At 41.7% G+C, this 21,269-nt stretch overlaps 1 protein-coding gene across 5 annotated transcripts in view; it reads left to right on the top strand.

Annotated features, from left to right (window-relative positions):
- RAB27A (RAB27A, member RAS oncogene family) overlaps positions 1–21,269 on the top strand; it is a 72,853-nt gene that overhangs the window by 15,726 nt on the left and 35,858 nt on the right. Inside the window, exon 1 of one of the 5 annotated variants that reach the window (XM_068551799.1) lies at positions 113–203. The exons of 3 other annotated variants lie outside the window; for them this stretch is intronic. The gene's annotated coding sequence lies outside the window, so the exon portion shown is untranslated. Of the gene's footprint in view, positions 1–112; positions 204–863; positions 886–21,269 lie in introns of those variants that run through there. One more of the 5 variants, XM_068551829.1, reaches the window with a different exon arrangement.

The following is a 21,269-nucleotide window of genomic DNA, read 5'->3' as shown; positions in this document are numbered from 1 at the left end:
ATGAGGAATGAGAGACACTTGGAATACAGGCAAGAGGAGGAAAGAGCCCTAGAACTTGGTGGCTAGTGGAAGTGGGAGGGGTGAGAGGGAGGGGCCACTGAGGACCGTCAGATGTCTGGCTGGGTGTGTGTTCAGATTGTGTTACTCAAGACGCAGGAGGAGAAGAGGGTCTGAAGCAGGGTCTGGAGAGAAGAACACAGGAGGTAAGTGGAGGGCAGGACATGTTGAATTTAAGATGCCAGCAAGATATCTGGGTGGACCGCGCAGTAGAGAGTTTTCCTCATGAGTCTGGAGGCCAGAGTGAGAGGTGTGGGCAGTCCCATCACTTCTGCCACTTAACACTGATCTCCCGTGGTGTTTGTTTGGATCAGGCCTTGTATTGGTAAAGAAACAGTATTAATATAAACCTTCAGGGCCTTGAGAACACAATACTTTTAAAGAAGTTTTTTCAAGAAACATCTAATTTTTTGATGGGGGGGAAAAAGAAAAAGTTGAAGTATGAGTCTTCTAACATTGGAAGGCGGTGAATACAGCCACCTTCTGTCTGAGAGACCAGGAGATTGGGTTTTAGTAAAAACTTGAAAGGGGCAAAGTCACTTGACTGGTTTGCAGGCCATATGACGAACAGCTGAGACTAATTAGCTGGATTGTGGGTTTTTACAGAGATGCCTGATTTGGAAAGTTGATGGAGCAAATTGCTTTTCAAAAGGCTCTTTTGAAAAACTTTTACAAGTAGGCGATTCTGACTTTCACATCTTTGTATTAGACAAAAAGTAACTTTTTAGAAGAGGACATGTGATTCCAAGTTGTCTAATTGTTGAAGTATTGGGAACGCCAGTCTCTAAAGTTTTAGGAAAATTAACCAGCGATTTATACTTTGTCAAGGTATGGTTTTGCTTTTTTTGGTGGTGGGGAGGGAGGTAGAGTTCTGCCATGCCAATTTTCAAGTACTTAAAACATGTGCAAGTTAACATAAAATACCACTGCACATGTTAAATTTTTTTTAAACAAAGACTTCAAGACATCTGCTAAATTTCTTGGGTTTAGTTTGAAAAGTGCATTTTCAATTACCAGAGAGTGAGTATGAATACTGACTGCATTCTTCCTTTCTTTTCTGTACTTTAACAAAGTAACAGAGGCTTTTATTCTCAGATAATATGTTGAATAAGAGAGCCGATTATGGAATCGAATTGCTCTAAGAGTCTTGCTCATCCTCTGAGCATTTTATCCACAAAAATTCAAGCTTATTGGGATTTTGTTTTCAATATTGTTAATAGCTCTAGTGGAGGATTATGTAAGCATGTGTTTTAGTATAAGGTGTATTTCTTCTGTCAGTTAAATTTGCCTTCAAATTATTAATTTTGTGATGTTTGGAAACAGCATTGTGAGGAAAGGTCCATCTATTTTAGAGATGCTTAGTGATAGTATGCAGGAATGAAAGATCTGGGTGATGAGTGTGATGGGGTATCTTATTATACAATTCTCCCTACTTTTAGATATGTACCAGTTTGCTGGGACTGTCATAACAAAGTGTCACAGACTGTGTAGCTTAAATAACAGAAATTTCTTGTCTCAGTCCTGGAGGCTAGAAGTCTGAGATCAAGGTGTTGGCAGGGGTGGCTCCTTCTGGGGGCTCTGAAGGAAGGATCTGTTCCCGGCCTCTCTCCTTGGCTTGTATATGGCTGTCTTCTCCCTCTGTCTCTTCTTGTCATCTTCCTTTTCTGTGTGTCTTTGTTCAGAAATCTTCTTATAGGGACACCAGTCACACTGGATTAGGGCCCACCCTAATGACCTCTTTTTCATTTGATACCCTCTCTAAGGACCCTCTCTCCAAATCAGGTCATGTTATGAAGTACTACGAGTTAGGACTTCAACATATGAATTTTGGGGGAACACAATTCAACTCATAACAGATAAATTTGAAAGATTTCATTACACCACACTTTGCCTCCACGTGCATGCAATAAGTATTTATTAAGCCAAGTGCCTAGACTGTGTTGGGTGTTGAGTGTGTGAAGGTAAATAAGACATGGTCTCTGCCCACTAACATTGGTTTAATCATATGTATGGATATAACTTCGTGAGTGTGCGTTCACTTATCTCTTCCACTGAGTTGTGGCCACTTTCACTGTTGGGTGTCCCTGGAGACACAATCAGAATCTTGGCACAAGGGCACCTGGAAGGGCTCCCTTGCTCTGGAACACCCTCAGGATAGGTGAGGAGAGTAGAAGGACCCTTAACATTCATCTAGTCTGACCTCCTCATTTCACAAATGAAGAAACTGAGGCTTCAAAGTGCTCAGGTCATTTGGCTGATGAGTGTCAGAGCCAAGGCAGTGTCCTGACTTCCACTCCAGTACATCGTTTTGTTTTCTTGGTCACAGTTCATGCTTTCACCTAGGAGTGAACCCAAAGTCTCATCAGAAATCAGATGAGAGGGGGACTTCCCTGGTGGTCCAGTGATTAGGGCTCTGCGCTTCCACTGCAGGGGACCATCCCCGGTTGGGGAACTAAGATCCCACATGCTACATGGTGTGGCCAAAAAAAAAAAAAAAAAAAAATCCCATGAGAAAGAGACTTGGTAAAAAGCCGACATTCTCTGTTGAGATTCTTGTAAGTACTAAAAAAAAAAAAAAAAAGTTTTGGGGAGGAGTGTTTATTCGTGAGGGCATTTCATCCATAGAATGTCCAGGTTGTATTTAATACATCCCAAAGGAGTTTGCTCCCACCTTGGTTAGTTTCTCTCTTTCCACTTTCCCTTTATTCTTTCCAGGCACAGTGTTCAGTGACCCAGCGGCCATTAGAGTACAAACAACATTTTTTCTTCTTTCTTGCTGCTGCTGCCGCCCACAAGACAGGAACTGTGGTAGAAAGAGAAGGCTGATGCAACATTACCGGCCAGCAGGATGGCGCCATGGCAACCAGGACCTGCGCCTGTTTGGCAGGTGCTGGGAGCCCAGGGCTGCCTCTGCCGCTGTTTCAGCATGTGCCCTTTCCAGTCCCTCAGTACCTGAGTGCTCACGGAGGACATGCTCCCCACTTCCCTCTGCTTCTCTTCTCTCTTTTGCTGTTATTCCCTTCTTCCTCCCTAGGAACTTGGTTGATTTATAGCTTGAGCCAGGGTGCAGCATATGTGATAGCTGATGAGTCATGGAACAGGCCCATTAAAAACAAAAGCTGGTTTTTGCAGAAGCCATCGTTCTCTGGGGCTGTCTTTGCAAGAGGACACCTTCCTGCTTTCTCCGGCGCTCCCGGGGTTGCTGTGGCGTGGCTGGGGCCCTGCCCTCTTGGCAGAGCAGAGGCTGGGTTCGGTGGGGGTTGGAGGGTAGGGAGGTGATGAGATGAGGGCGCTGCATGAGAGGTGAGCTTGCATTGCTGCTGCTTCTCTGGAGGCAGGAGCCACTTTGCTCAAACACAGATGCAAATCATCCAAGAGCTGAGAGCATCGATTTTTTTTTTTTTTTGTCTATTTATTTTCTTGTTTTCCCCATTTCATCCTCTGTTGGGCTTCTCTTCTCCCTGATGTAATCTGTAAAGGGGTCCTTTATTGTAAGTGCTGGATTTATCACTCAGCAAATATTGAATGGATCCTCTGTTTTCACAAGAAGGCGAAAGTCCAGACGGCTTTAAGCTGGCACCTCTGTGCGGTGGTGACTGACCCAGCCTATGGACTGTCGTTTGAAAAATTTCCTTCCTAGGGTCCTTCTTGGATCTCTCTTGCTGAGCCTTACATTTTGGCTCTTCACTCTAAAAGGCCATCTTATCTCTCCCATTTTCTCAGTAAATCAACTGTGTTGATGGCTTTAAAATCCATCTTGTTAACCCTTGTTTTTCTTTTGAGCCCTGGTTCTATTTTCCACATGCCAATTAAACACAACTCCCTGAATGTCCCTGAGACATGAGGGACATTTAATTGGTCTTGTCCCATACAGTATAACATAGTAGTTGAGAGTGTGTCTGGGTTCAAATCTTGGCTTTGCCTTTTATTGGCTGTGTGACCTTGGAGAACTTACTTAGCCTTTCTATGCGTGAGATTTCTCATCTGTAAATTAGAGAATTCATAGGGTTGTGAAGCTCTAATGAGTTAATATTTTAAAGGGCTTAGTAGTCAGTGAGTGTTACTTATAATCATCTCAAACCAGCTTTTCCTCTCTTAGTTAATGATAATACCTTTCATTCAGTTTTGGTTATCTTTAACTCCTATACCAGTCAGTTAAGAAATTATACTGATTTTCTGCCTCCTAAATCTATCTTGAATTAATCCCTTCTTCTTCATCCCACTGTCACCAACACATGTCACTCACTGTCTCTCCTCATAGCTTCCTGGTCCTCTGTGTATTCCCAGTCTCCATGTGGCTGCCAGAAAGATCTTTCTAAGACACAGACCTTGTGTTCCTGTTCTTCGTAAAAGCCTGTAGTGGCTTTCCATTGCCCAGAGGATAACACAAGACTTTCTAGTGCCACATAAGAGTCCTTTCAGGCCCAGGTCCCAACTCTCTCCCATCTTTTCAGCCTGTTGGGACACCTCCTGTCGCATCCCCGTGCAGCCCTTTAGCAGCATGCATCTGCTGAGGTCCCCTAAGTGAATGTAGCCTTTTCCCTCTTAGACCTTTGCAAGTGCAAGTGCTTTTCCCCTGACTCCCACCCTCCCATTCAGTCACCCCAGCATCTGCTCCCTTCTCATGGCTCTAAGCCTGGCCTGTGTTTTGCACTTCGAATGTCAGACAGCCCTTACCTAATTCCATCAAAACTTGGTTACACCTTTAGGATTGGCATCGGTGATCATTTCGGTTGATGGTTTCCGTTATCTTTAAAGGATAATGCTTATTTGACATATGAGGTGAAGTCCTTTACCACATCATATGTGAACTGTGTAATTTTTGTTCATTCACATTTGTCACTTGTGTCTCTGTGTGCTGATGTAAGTCCTTGGCTCAGGTGCCCCTCTGTGAGGCGGCATAGTGGGCTCCCCGCCCCTCTGGCCCTCTCTGCGCCAGGCCTCCTGGCTGCCCAGCATTGTGTGCCTATTTCTGTAACATTCTTGTTCCACTGCATTTTCGTTGTTCCTTTCCACGTACAGCGCTTCTATTAGACCGTTGCTTTTCTGGAGCCTTGTTCTAGGTGCTTAACATAGCGATGAGCACAGGGCCTGTTCTCAGTGCTAACTTATTACAGGCATGATGTTTGAACTGATGTGCTCATCAGCCACGACCTGAATTTCTGTCATTCATACCAGGCTCTCCCTCCTCAGTGTCTTCAGGCTTTGCTGGTGTATCTTTGGATCATTGGTGTAGGACAGTCCACTTGTCAAATTTTATTTAAAATTATTAACACCTTTTAGATTGATATTTATATATCATTTTGCATTTAGTTTTGGTTATATTTAAGGACATTTGGTGTATGTATATTTCTTGGGAAATACTTCCGTATCCGTCACAGCCATTCTCCACATCATCCTATCCTTTATAATTTTTGCAATTTTGCATTTGTCTTTTTTTTTTTTTTTTTGGCCGTGCCTCACGGCATGCGGGATCTTAGTTCCCTGACCAGGGACCAAACCCGCGCCTCCTGCAGTGGAAGCACAGAGTCTTAACCACTGGACCGTCAGGGAAGTCCCTGCATTTGTCTCTTGAGCCAAGATTTTCCTTTATTTATTTATTTATTTATTTATATAAATTTATTTATTTCTTTATTTATTTTCGGCTGCGTTGGGTCTTCGTTGCTGCCCGCCGGCTTTCTCTAGTTGCGGTGAGCGGGGGCTACTCTTTGTTGCGGTGCATGGGCTTCTTGTTGCGGTGGCTTCTCTTGTTGCGGAGCATGGGGTCTAGGCACGAGGGCTTCAGTAGTTGTGGCACGTGGGCTCAGTAGTTATGGCTTGCGGGCTCTAGAGCACAAGCTCAGTAGTTGTGGTGCACAGGCTTAGTTGCTGCACGGCATGTGGGATCTTCCCGGACCAGGGACTGAACCTGTGTCCCCTGCTATGGCAGGCGGATTCTTAACCACTCTGCCACCAGGGAAGTCCCCCAAATTTTTCCTTTAAAGCCACTTAAAAGTGTGTTAAAAAAAATAGATTCCCATCTAGTCTAGTTTTTATAGTTCTGAAAAGTGTTTAAAAACTGAAAGTGATTAAGTGTTTATAGAAATCACAGAATGAAGATAGTCTGTTTTTTGTTTTGTTTTGTTTTTGTTTTTGTTTTTATGGTGTTAGAAAACTTAATGCTGGCAATGGCCCTGGGGCTCCTTGGAGTCAGGTGTGAATTACAATTCTATATATTCTTGTGGTGTTTAATTTACTTTTCTTAGGATGAAAGACTCTAGAAGTTTGTTTGAGAGCTGCTTGCTGATTTCTATTTAATTGCCCTTTTTCATTTCTAGGTCATGTCTCATCTAACATCCTTGATAAAATAAGTGTATTTCATGGAGTTAAATACAGACTTTAGTATAATTGTATAGGCCAATTGAAACAAAAAAAACTTGGCAAAGTTTTTTCAAAAGTGCATCCTAAATAATTAGCCAGAGTTTAGAAATGTACCTTCAACTTCTTTAATTTTAAAATGAAGATGTCACTTTTTAAAAAAATTTTTTATTTTTTTAACTTATTTTTGGCTGTGTTGGGTCTTTGTTGCTGCGTGGGCTTTCTCTAGTTGCGGCAAGCAGGGGCTACTCTTTGTTGTGGTGCTCGGGCTTCTCATTGTAGTGGCTTCTCTTGTTGAGGAGCACAGGCTCTAGGCTCACGGGCTTAGTTGCTTTGTGGCATGTGGGATCTTCCCGGACCAGGGCTTGAACCCGTGTCCCCTACATTGGCAGGTGGATTCTTATCCACTACGCCACCAGGGAAGTCCAAAATGTCGCCTTTTAAAAAGTGATAAGATCACATTTAAAAAAAATTTTATTGGATTATAGTTGATTTACAATGTTGTATTAGTTTCAGGTGTACAGCAAAGTGATTCAGGTATACACATATTCATTCTTTTTCAGATTATTTTCTCATATAGGTTTTCATAGAATATTGAGTAGAGTTCCCTGTGCTATACAGTAGGTCCTTGTTGGTTATCTATCTCATATATAGTACTGTGTGTATGTTAATCCCAAGCTCCTGATTTATCCCCCACCTTTCCCCTTTGTTAACCATAAGTTTGTTTTCGATATCTGTAAGTCTGTTTCTGTTTTGTAAATAAGTTCATTTGTATCATTTTTAAAAATTAGATTCCACATATGAGTGATATCATATATTTGTCTTTGTCTGAATTACTCCTGTTAGTATGATAATCTCTAGGTCCATCCATGTTGCTGCAAATGGCATTATTTTGTTCTTTTTTAATGGCTGAGTAATATTCCATTGTATATGTGTACCACATCTTCTTTATCCATTCCTCTGTCGATGGATATTTAGGTTGCTTCCACATCCTGGCTATTGTAAATAGTGCTTCTATGAACATTGGGGTGTATGTATCTTTTCGAATTATGGTTTTCTCTGGATGTGTGCCCAGGAGTGGGATTACTGTATCATATGGTAGTTCTATTTTTAGTTTTTCAAGGAACCTCCATGCTGTTCTCTGTAGTGGTTGTACCAGTTGACATTCCCACCAACAGTGTAGGAGGGTTCCTTTTTCTCCACACCCTCTCCAGCATTTATTGTTTGTAGACTTAATTAATTAATTAATTAATTTATTTATTTATTTATTTTTGGCTGTGTTGGGTCTTCGTTTCTGTGCGAGGGCTTTCTCTAGTTGTGGCAAGCAGGGGCCACTCTTCATTGCGGTGCGCGGGCCTCTCACTATCGCGGCCTCTCTTATTGCGGAGCACAGGCTCCAGACGCGCAGGCTCAGTAGTTGTGGCTCACGGGCCTAGTTGCTCCGTGGCATGTGGGATCTTCCCAGACCAGGGCTTGAACCCGTGTCCCCTGCATTAGCAGGCAGATTCTCAACCACTGCGCCACCAGGGAAGCCCTGTTTGTAGACTTTTTGATGATGGCCATTCTGACTGTTGTGACGTGATACCTCATTGTAGTTTTGATTTGCATTTCTCTGATAATTAGTGATGTTGACCATCTTTTTATGTGCTTTTTAGCCATCTACATGAAAAGCACATATTTTGACTAGTAGAGGGAAATGGCAGATTGGGTAGGATCTAGTGCATAACAAGAGAGGTATAGTAAGGCAAGAAGGATGAGGAACCTATTTCATACTCACTGTCATAGTCTTCTCTCCAAGTATCTGGGGAATACATTGATTTTTTTTTTTTTAAACTGTAGCCTTCAGGGTGAGTCACACAGTTGTGTGTGTGTATGGGCAGTGGGGTGGGATGAGGGGAGAGTATGAATGAGGGTCTTTGGATCTTTCAGCTTTTCTATTCTCTCCTGTTCTACACTGTTGGACTGTAGAGTGCTTTCCCCCCAGGGAATCCCAGCTTTAATGTACTATTTAGGGCTGCAAATTACTTAGAGAACTTCTCCATCTCCAGACACCAAACACTTTGTACACTTCCTCTCAGAACCCACCTCACCTGTATCTAGGTTAGGTGTTAATCTCATGTGCTCCTTCCATTATGCCAGCCATAGGTACTAACCACACTTGGAGTCTTGCTTCAGTGGTCAATATTCTCCATTAGATGGTAAATTTGAGGCGGGGCAGCAGGTGCTGTATCTGTCTTATTTGCATTTCTATCACCTTGCACAGTGTTTGCCTTTGGTGGGCACTCAACTATTAAATGAATGAACAAAACAAACATATAATAACCCCTCATTAACATAGAACGTGGCCAGTCTTTTCTAGAGGTATAACCTCCCTTGATGCAGCATTCCACAAATCAGATTTGTTCACCCTGATTTAAGCAAAAGGAAATAACTATATTTTCCCCTCTATCCTCAGATTGTACAAATTACATGATCATTGTGGCTGGTCTGGTTTAGGTTTGGAACCAAGGTTTTGAGACATGGGCTGGCCCCTTTGGCTGATAGTGTTGAATTGCAAAATATATATAAGCATCACTTTTTATCTCTCTTAAGATGCTTACCATTTTTGAAATCTGTTACCCTCATTGCTAGGTGTTATAATGGGGGGGGCGCTTGAACCCCAGTACTTAAAGTCCAACATAGTACTGAAAAGAAAATTCAAAAGACAACTAATGATTTTCTGATATTTCTCTAGGGAGTAAAAGACTATTTCAGTTGAAAACTTTCTGTGATAATTACTTCTGTCTCTAACTGACTGCATCTTGAGTAACCTTTTTCTTTTGGCCCCAAGCTAGAGCAACCTATGTACACGTGATGTGTTACATTTGAAGATTGGTTTTGAGTAAATCCTCTCAATTATGTGATACTTATTAGGTATTTCATTTTTTTATTCATTCAAATATTTATTAATGATTCTGAGAACTATAGCGTCCTCTCCTCAGGGATGCACATGGAAGAAACAATGACTTTGAAAGAGAATTCTTGGGTAGAGAGTATAGGTAAAGAGGAGAAGTCAGGAAAGTTAGAGAAAAAACTAGAAGAAAGGAAAAATAAAGATCAAAGGCAGAATAATTGTAAAAGCTTGTAAATTAACAGAGGGAAGGAGAAAAAAAATCACATAATTTTCCCAATAGATTTAGGAACGAAATTTGATAAAATTGATATGCATTCATAATACTCATTCTTAGAAAACTAGGAATAGATGGAGCACTTCCTTAACCTGATAAGAGTGTGTACCAAAAACCTATAGCAAATGTTATTCATCACAGTGAAACGTTAGAATCAAGACAAGATTTTTATTCAATACTTTTGGAGGTCCTAACTAGTAAAGTAAGACAAGGAATATAAATAAAAGGTATAAAGATTAGAAAAGAAATATATAGAACGTATATATATATATATATGCGTGTGTGTGTGTGTGTGTGTGTGTGTGTATATATATATACTACATATATATTATATATATTTAAAAGATGTCACTTATAATAGGCACAAAAATATAAAGTACCAGTAAATCTAAAAATGTACAAGGTCTTTATGAAGAGAATTTACTTTGACAACATTTTTAAAGGCATTGAAGAAGACATAAATAAAGGTACAGATTATACATTACATGGATAGATTCAATATCATGAATATGTCAATCTTCTCAATTTGATCTATAGATTTAATGTACTCCAAATCAAAATTTCCTTATGGTTTTTGAGGAACTTAGATGGAAGTGTGAAAGGTCAGGGATGTCCACAGTGAGGCAGAGGGGCCTGGTCCTCCCAGATATAAACAATAAATATAAAGCTGTATTATAAAGCCATAGTAGTAGTTAAGACCATATGACATTGGCCCAGGGGTAATGAAAATGACCAAAGGAACAGAAGAGAGAGCCCTGAAACAGATCTGCCCAGATATGGTGACTCACTAGGGAAAGGATAATTTTTCTCAATAAATGGTACTATGATAATTAGGTGTCCTTCTGGGGAAACTAATGAAATTGGATTCCTACATACACCTTAAAAATTCCCACTGGATTGAAGACTTAATGTGAAAGGCAAAATCTTTTGGAAAATAATGTAGAAGAATATCTTTATTATTTTAGGTAAAGAAGGATTTCTTTTACATGATATAAAAAGAACTATCTATAAAAGATTGATAGATATGACTACTGGAAGATCGAGCCATTAAAAAAGTGAAAAGACAAACAACTAGACCCTACTGTGTAGCACAGGGAACTATATGCAATATCCTGAGATAAACCATAATGGAAAAGAATATAAAAAAGAATCTCTTGCGCTCTCTCTCTCTAAATATATATATATATATATATATATATATAAACTGAGTCACTTTTCTGTACAGCAGAAATTAACACAACATTGCAAATCCAACTATACTTCAATTAAAAAAAAAAAAAAGAAAAAAAAGTGAAGAGACAAACCACAAACAGGAAGAAGATATTTGCAACCTCTGTAACTGACAAAGGACGAGTAGCCAGAATATATGAAGAACTCCTGCATGTCCATAAGAAAAAGACAACCCAATAGAAAAAAAGGGAAAGGACATGACTATGCTCTTCCACAAGAAGAAATCAAATGGCCAACAAGTTAAAAAAAAAAAAAAAAAAAAAAGAAATTGAATGGCTCAACCACATTAGCAATCAAAGAAATGCTGATTTAGATTACAGTGTGTTACCATTTTGAGAAGTCTGACAATAAAATGTTGGTGAAGATGTGAAGCTGGGAGAGTACAACAATTATGCTGGACAACAATTTGGCATTGTCTTGTACTGAATATTATTGAACACGCACATACCTATGCCCCAGGAATGTCACTCTTTGGTATCTACCCTTCTCCCCTGGTATGTTCTGAATTGGTTCAGATGTGTTGAGACAGTAAACCCTTCTTAGGCCTGTTGGGCAGGGCCTGGCATTGCTGGAATGCCCAGATCTGTGGCCTTCGATTATGAGCATTTGACCCAGTTTGTCAAACAAATAGCATGAAAAAGGTTGCCAAGCAATTTGCTGGAGAAGCTCTTGCTGGCATGCATCAGGAGACGGTGCACATGCATATTTATAGAAGTGTTGTTTTATTTTAAATGCGAACAAAAACATGGGGGACATGGTCTAGTTAGCGAATTCTCTTCTGAAAACCCACAGGCATTAAGTAATTAGAAAAGGGTTTGGGCTTGTCATTTCTTAATATCAGCGGTAAAAGTGGTAATTATTTCAAGCCAAGTGAGAGAGGCAGAGAATGAGGCTGAAGGAAAATGATATACTCCTGGCCAGTATGTATTTTTATTAACATGTAGTCAGATGAGTGGGATATAGGATGATGTTTTGAACCTGAATTGGTGCCCTAATAAAGGCTCCCCAAAGGAGAGAACAGTCTAGAGGCAAAGAGATAGCCAGCTGTCCTCCTTGACATTTCCTTTTTACTTACTGTCAGATACTAGAGGCGTGATGTCTGCAAATGAAGTTTCATCAGAACAGCAGGGACTGCCCATCATGTCCCATGTAATTTAGTTTGAGTGAGAACACCCTGCTGTGATCCTTGGTCTTGTGTGTTCCCTCTTCTGTGGTTTGTACAGTCATGGCCTTCTTTTTGGACCTTTCACTGTTAGCCCCTCTGCCTCTGTCCCAAGGACAGGGATAAATGTGGGACCATAGTGAAAGGGGATGGTTTTCAAGCACTCCTCTGTCATGTGGCTTTGTTGACCCCTCTCAGTCTCTCCCAATCCAATCTCATCATCTTTTCCCTCCAAAAATCTGATGGCCACCCACAAGAACCTTCTGCCCACTTCAGCTTTCTCCCTTCCCCCACTTCAAATATCCTGTTTCCGTCAGCAGCCCCATTTTGCTCTCTTGGTCACCCAGTTTCATCCTTTGTAGTACTTTCTCTTTGCTGCTTCCTCCTCTACCCAGTGAGACACTGCATTTTATTATTATTATTTTTTTAATACTATAACCATTTTATTTACCATCAAGAATCCACACAATCAATGCAGATGTCTCTTGGATCTTTTCCATCTCATGCTCATGTCTAGGCTCTCATCTTTAAGGAGTGAGAGGTGACACGAGGGACAGCTGCCACCATGACCCCATTTAAACTTCTCGTGGCTAAACTCTTCAAATGTAGAATGTTTGTGTAGGGAAGAGACCATTGAGTTCAGCCCTCTTATTTCATATTTGAGGAAACAAGGCCCGGAGATGGGTGGTGAGCCATGCTGGATCACACACAGATGGTAGCAGAGCTGAAACGAGTACCCAGCACAGTGACAGGTTCGTTGTCCAGCCCTCTTCAGCTTGCCACATTGCCTCATAAGCATTCCTTTGAATTTATAGCCAGTTTTATAGTTATTTGTGGATTTGTCTTATGTTTCTCTGACTGTAAATTTTGAGGGAAAGAACTATATCATATTTACATTCATAGCCTTTGAAGTAGTTAACAGGGCTTCTCAATACTTGTTAAATTGCAGTCAAAACATGCTCTTGCACCAAACATGCCATCTTTCCTACTCCTCACCACTGAGCTAAATCCTTTCCGGCTTTGAAGGTGTTCAGCTAAGGCCCTGGTTTCTGTTTGAAGCCTTGGTCAGATTGTGCCCTGTTTCTGACCTCTTGGGGTCTTTAATCCTCCCAGTGATCTTGCTAGATAAATACTCCCATATTGAGGAAACAGGCTGGGAGAGGTTACATGACTTGCCCGAGATCACACAGCTAGGAAGTAAGTCGCAGAATCCAGGTGTTCTGACTTCAAGCCCATTTCACTTTTGATATCCTGGGCTGGGTGACATTTTGCTTCCTGATTATCTTATTTGTCCTTTGTTGGAAGTGAGTTCATTTTATTTGCTCATCCCAATTACCAAGTTCTTGAGGGTTCGCATATTTCTTTTGTGCCATTTGTAGTTACCAACACAGTACTGGGCACATAGAAACTGCTTATCAAATACTGTTGAGTTGAATGCCAGTATAAATTAATTTACCAAAAAAGAGCAGCTAGGGACTTCCTTGGTGGCTCAGTGGCTAAGAATCTGCCTGCCAATGCAGGGGACACAGGTTCGAACCCTGGTCCGGGAAGATCCCACATGCCGCAGAGCAACTAAGCCCGTGCGCCACAACTACTGAGCCTGCGCTCTGGAGCCCGTGAGCCACAACTACTGAGCCCTCGTGCCACGACTACTGAAGCCCATGTGCCTATCGCCCGTGCTCTGCAACAAAGAGAGGACACTGCAATGAGGAACCCATGCACTGCAATGCAGAGTAGCCCCTGCTTGCCACAACTAGAGAAAGCCTGCGCGCAGCAATGAAGACCCAACACAGCCAAAAATAAATAAATAAATAAACTTATTAAAAAAAAAAAAAAAGAGCAGCTATCAGTGGAGCTCCAAGACACTCTATGAGTCATTCCTGAACGAAATCAGCAGGGAACAGAGGGAAACGGAGGAAGGAAAACGCTGTCAGAGAAAGCCAGATGGTAGACACAATTAGCAATTGAGTGGCAGCTGGCCTGTTTTAAGTCCAGCGGTGAGGTGTGGAGGGGAAGCGACACACAAGAAGAACAGTCCAGGCAATACGCACGTTTACTGGGGAGCTGCGGAATGGGAGAGGAGTACTCAGAAGTAGTGTTAATACCCGTCCAAGTTGACGAAGATAAAGCACTCATACATATTGAGAAAACATTGGTTAAAGGAATATCCAGAGCATGATGTGGCCTAGGAGGACTGGTTTCCAGGGTGAGAGTGGAATGGGTAGAGAAACTTTTGGCTTAGTTCGTGATCATACTGTTAATTACTGAGACGGTGAGAAAAAGAACGTAAGTAGGTGAAGATGTTGCCATTGAAACAACTTCCCTTCCCCTTTCTCTACTACGGCGATCAGTAGGGTCTCAGTCCTGAGCCCTGATGCTCAGAAGTGAAGGGAACTCAAATGATTGCACGTGTCCTCTGTGCCCAGAGGTGTGTTGTGATGGCCAACTCCATGGCTTTTCTGATACTGCTTCATTTCAGTTTTTTCTATGTGTATTTGCCCTATAAATTAGTGAGGTGCTTTAGAAATTCCAGTACTTTGATAACTAAACTATATTCCCGATTCTGCCTTTTTCCCAAAACGGTCATGAAAATCCACTGACAGACCTCATGCCCCAGATTTTGGTTTGGAAAATCACACTGCATCTCCTGAGTTAATAAACATTTTGCATCTTAACAAAATGTAAAACCTCTTGCACTAGAACGTATGTGGTAAATGTCCAGTTTCCTAATAGAAGCTTGTTCTCTTGCTGATTCATAGTTTCCTTGCTAACACAGAATCTTTATTTTGTGTTAGCAAATCTATACTGAGGTTTATTTATTCACTCTTTTTTTAACAAGGCCCTGTAGATTCTTTCTGAGCGGCCGTCTTGCTTACTGACTTTGGTCCCTATATTCTTAGTCCTCTGCCTTCAAATAGCTTTCTCATAGGTGCATTCAGAAAATAGGAGCCTGGGCCTTTCTCCCCTTCCGAGACGGCCCACACTCTGTCTGTGGAGTGTGTTTCTCTCTAAATAAATCCACTTCTTACCCATCCAAAAAGAAAAAAAAAAAAAAAAAAAGAAAATAGGAGCTTGGTTCCCATAGGTGTCCTTATCCCAGGCTTGGCTGATGACAAAGACAGGTATGGCTTTGGGAACCAAGTTCTCACCTGGATGCTTGACTTTTCCATTTGCCCAGGGCAGCAGGAGGACACTTAGTGAAGGAACCTGTTTGGGTTGATTAGGGAGGCTTTGAAATTGGATAGGTTAAGCAGGGGAGAGCAAGTAGATGGAATAAATTGCCCTGACTTAGAAGGGAAGAATCTCTCTGGCTTTTGATAAAGTAACAACTACCTGGGTCTTTTCTAGGTGTTGTTCCTACTGGCTCTGATGAGCAAGTGGTCTTCCCAGTCTGTATGGCTAGCTGTCCTCCTGAATTCCTCAAATCCACAAGCCATCTCTCCCCTTTTTGATCTGCTCCTTACTTTTTTGGTGTTTGACTTTGATGTGCCTTTATCCACCTGTCTGGGACCTCCATTTGTATCTCCCCCTTCTGGCCTGAAGTTGGTTCTATGCCATCTTCATATGAGGCTGCCTGGTCTGGTAGGGAACACTAGGGATTGCTCTGTTTCCATCTTCCCCATGCCCTTTCCTCCTTCCCTGGAACTTTCTAATGGTTCTAAGTAGCAGTCCTTTCTTTTTTTTTTTTTTTTAATTAAATTTATTTATTTATTTATTTATTGGCTGCGTTGGGTCTTCGTTGTTATGTATGGGCTTTCTCTAGTTGCAGTGAGCGGGGGCTACTCTTCATTGTGATGCGTAGGTTTCTCATTGCAGTGGCTTCTACTGTTGTGGAGCACAGGCTCTAGGTGCGCGGGCTTCAGTAGTTGCAGCACGCGGGCTCAGTAGTTGTGGCTTGCGGGCTCTAGAGCGCAGGCTTAGTGGTTGTGGCGCAAGGGCTATGTTGCTCCGCGGCACGTGGGACCTTCCTAGATCAGGGCTCGAACTGGTGTCCCCTGCATTGGCAGGCGGATTCTTAACCACTGCACCACCAGGGAAGTCCCAGTAGCAGTCCTTTCATATGAAACATTCCTCATGACATAGCCATTAGCTGGAACAAGGGGTTCTATGGAGAAAATACAATACTAGCAATTTCTTTTGAATTTATAGAAAAAAGTCAAGTTAGTGGAGAGAATTTTTTCTCCCATCAGTATTTTTTTTTAATTTATGCTGCTTTGTGTTATCCTGTGCTGTACTTTAGTACAAAGTGGCTTCTGACGTAGCACAAAATAATATCTTCTCAGTTATTTTAAGTTTGCTATATCAACATTTCATTGTGGTCTTCAAAGCATATCTTGACTTTTGAGGGTTCCACCCAAGCATAGGTTGTTGAGTCCATTGAGACTGACATGGCTATGTTTTATATGCCCTTTGGGAAAAGATCACCAGTGTAGCTGGTGATAAGCATCCTTCCAATAGTTCCCTTTTTCAAGGACACTGGTTTTCTGTCCCAAGGGGGAACGCTGCCCCTTGCTTCACTTCTTGCCAGTTTGGTCTAGATTTTTCCCTGGACTGTTCAGCCTTAGATCCAGAGCTCTTCTTTCCCTTTGGTTGACCCAATGATCATTGTCCTTTCCTACAGACTTATTCTGTGAAGCTCCAGGTAGCCCTTCTTGGAATTCTTACCAGGGTCACCCAATACATTCCAGATTTTCAATCCCAGATAAGGAGAGTCCTAAGGTGGTGGTAAGGGGACGAGATCTGAGAGACGGCATTTTTAGGAGATGCTGAATAAAAAAGTGTAGCATACCTTGTAATGAGGTCTCAGTTTGAGGTGTTCAGGCAGACAGGAAGTGTTGGGTACAAAGTTGAAGGTAAACGAGATGATTCAGAGCCATTTGAGGTCGAGCTTTCCACATTGATTTTTCACATGTGTACAATGGAGCACTTGTTAGGACTTTGTTGGGTCCACAGGCCTTGGAGGTGGGGTCTTACCTTCACTTCCTTTACCAGAGTGGTTCTACTTTCACCTGTTTTATATGTTAAAGTGCCAGGTAAGATTTCATTTGAAGAATCTTGCTAAAGAAAGTTTGCAACCAGCTGGACCAGAGCAGTTTTCTGAGGGAGCGAAAGATTTGCTGCAGTGACATTATGTAGCTTTTCTGAGACGCTATGCAAGAGTATTCAGCTGGCTGTGAAAACACTGATCTGCTATGAACAAGAAGTAACCCAAGCTTAGCGTAGCTCTAAGTCAGATAAGAAGCCTCCCCAAACATAAAATCATCTCTGCAGTGCTCTATAATAAAATATTAGGATGCAGCATACTGTGTTAATTCCTTATTGCTCAATTGACTGTCCTAACTGGAGAAAAGCCAACATGTGCTGAACAGATGTGCCTGAGCCTTGCTGTCATTTACTGAGTGTGGCTCACATATGCTTCCTTAAATATTCTCACAAGAGTGGACATGTGAATCCACTCCAAATTTTTTTTAAAAAGGAAAGAGAATGACAAAAGCCTAGTGCAAATTATAGCCTTCTCAATTAATGACACATTTATAAGAATTCCAAATAATATGTATGCACTAAAGGCAGAAGCAAATAACTTAGCCAGGCAGTAAGTGAACAATTTGGAGGTCTCTAAATGTGGTATATAACTCATTTGACTGTAAGTGTTTATTCCAGTTAAAAAAAATAACAATAAAGAGAAAAAGGACATTTGAATAAAAGTTTATAGACTCCTAAAGAACCTCAATGGGTCCCAGAGTTCCACAGACTTGAGGCCTCTCTAATAAGAACTGCAGTGTCTTATTCTTTTATGATGTGTTATATTCATCTCATTTAAGACATTGTCTTGTGCTTATTTTCTTTTTTTTTTTTTTTTTATGAAATATGTTACATTTTATTTATTTTTTTTTACATCTTTATTGAAGTATAATTGCCTTACAATGGTATGTGCTTATTTTCTAAAAATAAATACGATCCAATATTTTTCTCGGAACCTAACAGGTGAAGTAGGAAAACATAAACAAGGATATATCAGATTGAAAAATACAACTAACTAGCTTGAACTAGTACATACGTAATTCTGCATACAACAAACAGGGAATACAGATCCTTTTTACGCAACCAGGGGACATTCGTAAAACTTAACAAATCCCCCCAAATTTGATATTAGGTAGCATTTACTGATTCAAAGGTAATAAAATTAGAAAAAACAACAACAATCGCAAAAAAGCCAACTGTGATCTGACAGGCTGATTTAGAAATAGGCTGGATGGCTGCAAGTACCTCAGTCCTCTTTTGCATAAGTAAACCCAAGGCACGCCCTAGTCTATAAACAGCTGTTGATAGAAATGCAAACAGTCCCTGCTAAGACTGCCTACTGCATAGGTGGAACGGGGCAAGAATCAATAGGAAGTATATCAGATTGGACCTGCACCACAGGTGAGTTTCTCTTCTTTCCTTTTGATTCAGCTATTAAAGAATATGATATTTAGGGAGCAGTTAAACATGTATTGTAAGTATATTAAATGGAGAGAGTGGACCTGATCGAGGACCAGGAAGACCTATAGCTGGCTGTTTAGAGCTTATTGACACCAAACGAGAGAGGCTAAGAATCCTAGTACTGTTGTTTTGTGGTGCTAAAACATCAGGAAACAGTTTGATTTTTCTGAGCCTATTTTACTGTTTTTAAAAGAACTAAGTTAACACATGGTAGAATATTTACAGACACTAGTTTTTTTAAATAAATTTATTTGTTTTTTATTTATTTTTGTCTGCGTTGGGTCTTCGTTGCTGCACACGGGCTTTCTCTAGTTGCAGCAAGCGGGGGCTACTCTTCGTTGCGGTGCGCGTGCTTCTCATTGCGGTGGCTTCTCTTGTTGAAGAGCACAGGCTCTAGGCATGAGGGCTTCAGTAGTTGTGGCTTGTGGGCTCTAGAGCACAGGCTCAGTAGTTGTGGTGCACAGGCTTAGTTGCTCCGCAGCATGTGGGATCTTCCCAGACCAGGGCTCGAACCCGTGTCCCCTGCATTGGCAGGTGGATTCCTAACCACTGCGCCACCAGGGAAGTCCTCAGACACTAGTTTTTTAAACTCATGATTAACTTGTGTCAGTATGCTGCCTTTTCATCAGTATATGGTAAACCCCAAACTGGCACAGTGGAGAAGCACTTGGGTTTCTGAAATGGCTCTGTTCCCAGACTTAGCTGGGGGAAAATTTTCCTTATTGGAAAAGCAGAAGTCCCTGAAGACAGAGTAGCAAATGAGCTTATGGAGGAGAGTCCAGTACCTTGAAATTGATATAGCAGCTCACTGTTACAAGGAAAGCACCAGTATTCATGAACTGGTGTTGTTGGTGTGAGGTCAGTTTTTGCACACACAAACTGGAGTTTGGGAAGAGTACGTGGAGATGAGGGACAAGGAAGAGTAGAGAGGCTCAGGGTAATGGATAGAAGTGGGACTGTTAGAACCCAACATGGGGGTGCTGTAGGGTGGATAGGAGACTATGGGAAAGAAAACCAGTTGTGCATGGGGCTTCCCTGGTGGTGCAGTGGTTAAGAATCTGCCTGCCAATGCAAGGGACAAGGGTTCGAGCCCTTGTCCGGGAAGATCCCACGTGCCGTGGAGCAACTAAGCCTGTGCACCACAACTACTGAGCCTGTGCTCTAGAGCCTTCGTGCCACTGCTACTGAAGCCCGCGTGCCTAGAGCCTGTGCTCCACAACAAGAGAAGCCACCACAATGAGAAGCCCGTGCACCGCAACGAAGAGTAGCCCCCACTCGCCGCAACTAGAGAAAGCCCGTGTGCAGCAACAAAGACCCGACACAGCCAAAAATAAAAACAGACAAATAAATAAATTTATTAAAAAAAAAAAAAAAGAAAGAAAACTAGCTGTGAAGAGATGGAATCCTGTGTGCTTTCATAAGCCAGACTGCACCTGAGAAGCATATCCCTGGGGGTGGAGAACAGCTGTGCCCTGGTGTGGTCAGCGCGGGTGAGGCTGTGGTGTAGGCAGGACGAGGGAGAGGTGAAGCCCTGTCTGGTGCATCTTAGTGGCCTTTGTAAGTATCTGTGTGCCAAACTGATGCTTCATCTTAGCCTTCAGAGTAGGGTGTGTGGGATAGGAGCCCTCACCATTTACAGTTTCTGCAAGTATACAGTTACAGTATCTCATCACAGAAAAGTTGAGGTATGGTCTATGCCCTTTGTTTAAGAAGTCAGGGAAATGGTTACAGTACACTGTAGAAGTCACCCTTACAAAACAACAGTGAAAATAATATCCTGGTATGCAAATGACTGGGTCTGGAAAGGCAGGGTGGTGGTATATTCTGGACACAGTGTCTCTACGGGGTGAATAAATATAGAGCACTCATTCTAGTTTTTAAAAAAGGCAATGATAAAGGAATCCCTCTCCTCCCCAGCTACTGCCAACTCAGGGATATTAATCTAATTGTTTTTATTACTTGGACAGTCATCCTCAACAGGTCTTGATTCTTTTAATTCACAATTATTTTTCCATCCTAAAATTTTTCTTGGAATGAAAGAAGCATCATTGCTCCATCACAAAGTGAAGTGATTCTCTTCTTGATTTGGTGCATTTCCTCTGACAAATCAACATCTTTCCTGTGTTGCAGCACATGAAAAACTTTGAGGCAGGTGAGATGCAAGAGGGCAGCTAGGTTGTGTTGGTCGGAGGCCTTACAACCCTCGCATATTCCGGGAGGACCAGGCTTGGCAAGAATCCCTGACTCCATTTCTAGGTCATAAATGGAAAGGTGTTCTGTGTTTTGCAACCTTGGAAATGCACTTTTTTTTTTCCTTTTTTTTGAATTTTACTTTATTTTTTTATACAGCAGGTTCTTACTAGTCATCCATTTTATACACATCAGTGTATACATGTCAATCCCAATCTCCCAATTCATGGAAGCGCACTTTTCAATTTCAAGTCCTTTGAGTGCTACTTGATTTGTAATCCTTCCGGTCCTGGCCGCGGTAGCAGCACAGTCACTCCTAATATTTCCACCTTTGAGTCTTGGGCCCAGGAGTTTGGCATCACTCTGACACAGCCAAAGGCTCTTCACTTCTGCCTCTTCAGAACTTAACAGCAGAATTCCCTCTATGAATCAGTTGGTCTTGCATCTACCTTCCAGGTGGCTTAGGTCGCTCCTCCTTTTCCATTTTCGGAAAACAGTTTTACTCCATTCTTTAGGAGATTTATTAGGTTCAGTGTCCCTCTTAAGGAATAGTGGAAAAAGCACCAGTCTTGATGCCATAAGGTCAGTGTTCAAACCTTAATCTCTCGTAGTCATAAGAACAG

This window comes from Eschrichtius robustus, chromosome 1, assembly GCF_028021215.1.
Source record: "Eschrichtius robustus isolate mEscRob2 chromosome 1, mEscRob2.pri, whole genome shotgun sequence".
NCBI lineage: Eukaryota > Metazoa > Chordata > Mammalia > Artiodactyla > Eschrichtiidae > Eschrichtius > Eschrichtius robustus.
This window is presented reverse-complemented; position numbering and strand designations above follow the sequence as displayed.